Genomic DNA, 5,000 nt, shown 5'->3' with positions numbered 1-5,000 from the left:
CCATAGCACCAGAGCTCCATAGCTCCATAGCACCAGAGCTCCATAGCTCCATAGCACCAGAGCTCCATAGCTCCATAGCACCAGAGCTCCATAGCTCCATAGCACCAGAGCTCCATAGCTCCATAGCACCAGAGCTCCATAGCTCCATAGCACCAGAGCTCCATAGCTCCATAGCACCAGAGCTCCATAGCTCCATAGCTCCAGGGCTCCATAGCTCCAGGGCTCCAGGGCTCCATAGCTCCAGGGCTCCATAGCTCCAGGGCTCCAGGGCTCCATAGCTCCATACCTCCAGAGCTCCATAGCTCCATACTTCCAGAGCTCCATAGCTCCATAGCACCAGAGCTCCAGAGCTCCAGAGCTCCATAGCTCCAGCCTGGGTGGCTGGTGGCTCCATAGCTCCATACTTCCATAGCTCTAAGTCAGAGAGTTGGCGAAAATTGCACTAAGTGCGAAAGCCCATTCATTTACAACGGCGTGTCCACAAGGCGGCGACATTTCCCCGTTACCGGTGGCTGCGCGGCGGGAGAGTGACAGAGCTCATCCGAGCGGCTGGAACTCTGCGCCGGCGTGGTCGAGCGTGAGGCCTCGGCACTTTGGCCGCCTGGTACCTAAACACTTCCATTGATCCAGCCACGGAGGGTGCTGGCTGGTGGCTCCATACCTCCATACCTCCAGAGCTCCAGAGCTCCATAGCACCAGAGCTCCATAGCTCCATAGCACCAGAGCTCCATAGCACCAGAGCTCCATAGCTCCATAGCACCAGAGCTCCATAGCTCCATAGCACCAGAGCTCCATAGCTCCATAGCACCAGAGCTCCATAGCACCAGAGCTCCATAGCTCCATAGCACCAGAGCTCCATAGCTCCATAGCACCAGCTCCATAGCTCCATAGCACCAGAGCTCCATAGCTCCATAGCACCAGAGCTCCATAGCTCCATAGCACCAGAGCTCCATAGCTCCATAGCACCAGAGCTCCATAGCTCCATAGCACCAGAGCTCCATAGCTCCATAGCTCCAGGGCTCCATAGCTCCATAGCTCCAGGGCTCCATAGCTCCAGGGCTCCAGGGCTCCATAGCTCCAGGGCTCCATAGCTCCAGGGCTCCAGGGCTCCATAGCTCCATACCTCCAGAGCTCCATAGCTCCATACTTCCAGAGCTCCATAGCTCCATAGCACCAGAGCTCCAGAGCTCCATAGCTCCATAGCACCAGAGCTCCATAGCACCAGAGCTCCATAGCTCCAGCCTGGGTGGCTGGTGGCTCCATAGCTCCATACTTCCATAGCTCCAGTCAGAGAGTTGGCGAAAATTGCACTAAGTGCGAAAGCCCATTCATTTACAAGGGCGTGTCCACAAGGCGGCGACATTTCCCCGTTACCGGTGGCTGCGCGGCAGGAGAGTGACAGAGCTTATCCGAGCGGCTGGAACTCTGCGCCGGCGTGGTCGAACGGCTGGCCTCGGTAGTTGAGGTACCAGGGGTGGGCCGGGGAGCTCCAGGCGGGTCTTGTGAGAGAGTGAAGCCGAGCGGCTGGAACTCTGGGCCGGCCTGGTCGAGCGGCTGGCCTCGGTAGTTGAGGTACCAGGGGCGGGCTGGGGAGCTCCAGGCGGGGCTTGTGAGAGAGTGAAGCCGAGCGGCTGGAACTCTGGGCCGGCGTGGTTGAGCCACGGAGGGTGCTGGCTGGTGGCTCCATAGCTCCATAGCTCCATAGCTCCATAGCTCCATACTTCCATAGCTCCATACTTCCATAGCTCCAGACTTCCATAGCTCCATAGCTCCATAGCTCCATAGCTCCATAGCTCCATAGCACCAGAGCTCCAGAGCTCCATAGCACCAGAGCTCCAGAGCTCCATAGCTCCATAGCTCCATAGCCCCAGAGCTCCATAGCTCCATAGCTCCATAGCTCCAGAGCTCCATACTTCCATAGCTCCAGAGCTCCAGCCTGTCTGGTGGCTCCATAGCTCCATAGCTCCATACTTGCAGCCACGGAGCTGGCGAAAATTGCACTAAGTGCGAAAGCCCATTCATTTACAACGGCGTGTCCACAAGGCGGCGACATTTCCCCGTTACCGGTGGCTGCTTAGCGGGAGAGTGACAGAGCTTATCCGAGCGGCTGGAACTCTGGGCCGGCCTGGTCGAGCGGCTGGCCTCGGTAGTTGAGGTACCAGGGGCGGGCTGGGGAGCTCCAGGCGGGGCTTGTGAGAGAGTGTAGCCGAGCGGCTGGAACTCTGGGCCGGCGTGGTTGAGCAGCATGCCCGCGGAGGTGGCTCTTCCATAGGCACGGAGGGTGCTGGAGCTCCACACTTCCCTAGGCACGGAGGGTGCTGGAGCTCCACACTTCCATAGGCAGGGAGGGTGCTGGAGCTCCACACTTCCATAGGCAGGGAGGGTGCTGGAGCTCCACACTTCCATAGGCAGGGAGGGTGCTGGAGCTCCACACTTCCATAGGCAGGGAGGGTGCTGGAGCTCCACACTTCCATAGGCAGGGAGGGTGCTGGAGCTCCACACTTCCATAGGCAGGGAGGGTGCTGGAGCTCCACACTTCCATAGGCAGGGAGGGTGCTGGAGCTCCACACTTCCATAGGCAGGGAGGGTGCTGGAGCTCCACACTTCCATAGGCAGGGAGGGTGCTGGAGCTCCACACTTCCATAGGCAGGGAGGGTGCTGGAGCTCCACACTTCCATAGGCAGGGAGGGTGCTGGAGCTCCACACTTCCATAGGCAGGGAGGGTGCTGGAGCTCCACACTTCCATAGGCAGGGAGGGTGCTGGAGCTCCACACTTCCATAGGCAGGGAGGGTGCTGGAGCTCCACACTTCCATAGGCAGGGAGGGTGCTGGAGCTCCACACTTCCATAGGCAGGGAGGGTGCTGGAGCTCCACACTTCCATAGGCAGGGAGGGTGCTGGAGCTCCACACTTCCATAGGCAGGGAGGGTGCTGGAGCTCCACACTTCCATAGGCAGGGAGGGTGCTGGAGCTCCACACTTCCATAGGCAGGGAGGGTGCTGGAGCTCCACACTTCCATAGGCAGGGAGGGTGCTGGAGCTCCACACTTCCATAGGCAGGGAGGGTGCTGGAGCTCCACACTTCCATAGGCAGGGAGGGTGCTGGAGCTCCACACTTCCATAGGCAGGGAGGGTGCTGGAGCTCCACACTTCCATAGGCAGGGAGGGTGCTGGAGCTCCACACTTCCATAGGCAGGGAGGGTGCTGGAGCTCCACACTTCCATAGGCAGGGAGGGTGCTGGAGCTCCACACTTCCATAGGCAGGGAGGGTGCTGGAGCTCCACACTTCCATAGGCAGGGAGGGTGCTGGAGCTCCACACTTCCATAGGCAGGGAGGGTGCTGGAGCTCCACACTTCCATAGGCAGGGAGGGTGCTGGAGCTCCACACTTCCATAGGCAGGGAGGGTGCTGGAGCTCCACACTTCCATAGGCAGGGAGGGTGCTGGAGCTCCACACTTCCATAGGCAGGGAGGGTGCTGGAGCTCCACACTTCCATAGGCAGGGAGGGTGCTGGAGCTCCACACTTCCATAGGCAGGGAGGGTGCTGGAGCTCCACACTTCCATAGGCAGGGAGGGTGCTGGAGCTCCACACTTCCATAGGCAGGGAGGGTGCTGGAGCTCCACACTTCCATAGGCAGGGAGGGTGCTGGAGCTCCACACTTCCATAGGCAGGGAGGGTGCTGGAGCTCCACACTTCCATAGGCAGGGAGGGTGCTGGAGCTCCACACTTCCATAGGCAGGGAGGGTGCTGGAGCTCCACACTTCCATAGGCAGGGAGGGTGCTGGAGCTCCACACTTCCATAGGCAGGGAGGGTGCTGGCACATCCACACTTCCAGCCACGGAGCATGCTGGCACTTCCACCTTGCTTGCTAAGTCGGCGTGATCTTGCCCAAAAAGTCCCTCCTCACCTCCAGCTGGAAGTGGAAAAAAATCCTCCACCTGCTTGGCCGAGGTTCTGGAAGCCAGCAGCTCGCAGAATGTTGCCAAAGTTTCACTGGAAGGAAAAGAAAAGAGAAGACCGAGTGCGCATTTCACCTACCGCCGAATGTCCACAAGAGGGAAGTGTCACTCCGTCGCAGAATCTGCGCCGACGCACTCGGCACCCTTCGAATTTATGGTGCCGGTGCGGGTGTTCTGGGTGCAAAAAGGCCGCCCAAGTGGTAGAAAAAAATCAGACTTCGTCTCTTAGGTCGAAATTAATGCCAAGTTTTGAAATGCGCTGGCAGGGGTGGACCAGGGCCCGTTAGAAGTGCTTAGCCGAGGTCCTGGAAGCCTAACCCGGCGTGATCTTGTGCAAAAAGCCGCTGCTGAGCTCCAGCTGGAAGTGTAAAAAGAACCGGGCTGGATCAAAAAAAGAACCGGGCGGCCCGTTAAAATTGCTTAGCCGAGGTCCTGGAACCCTAACCCGGCGTGATCTTGTGCAAAAAGCCGCTGCTGAGCTCCAGCTGGAAGTGGAAAAAGAACCGGGCTGGTTCAAAAAAAGAACCGGGCGACCCGTTAGAAGTGCTTAGCCGAGGTCCTGGAAGCCTAACCCGGCGTGATCTTGTGCAAAAAGCCGCTCCCGAGCTCCAGCTGGAAGTGGAAAAAGAACCGGGCTGGATAAAAAAAAAGAACCGGGCGGCCCGTTAAAATTGCTTAGCCGAGGTCCTGGAAGCCTAACCCGGCGTGATCTTGTGCAAATAGCCGCTGCCGAGCTCCAGCTGGAAGTGTGAAAAGAACCGGGCTCGATAAAAAAAAGAACCGGGCTGGATCAAAAAAGAACCGGGCGACCCGTTAAAATTGCTTAGCCGGGGCTCTGGAAGCCTAACCCGGCGTGATCTTGTGCAAAAAGCCGCTGCCGAGCTCCAGCTGGAAGTGTAAAAAGAACCGGGCTGGATAAAAAAAAGAACCGGGCTGGATCAAAAAAGAACCGGGCGACCCGTTAAAATTGCTTAGCCGAGGTCCTGGAAGCCTAACACGGCGTGATCTTGTGCAAAAAGCCGCTCCCGAGCTCCAGCTGGA

The sequence above is a fragment of the Syngnathus leptorhynchus genome, unplaced genomic scaffold, assembly GCF_054491065.1.
Source record: "Syngnathus leptorhynchus isolate UIUO unplaced genomic scaffold, UIUO_Slep HiC_scaffold_830, whole genome shotgun sequence".
NCBI lineage: Eukaryota > Metazoa > Chordata > Actinopteri > Syngnathiformes > Syngnathidae > Syngnathus > Syngnathus leptorhynchus.
This window is presented reverse-complemented; position numbering follows the sequence as displayed.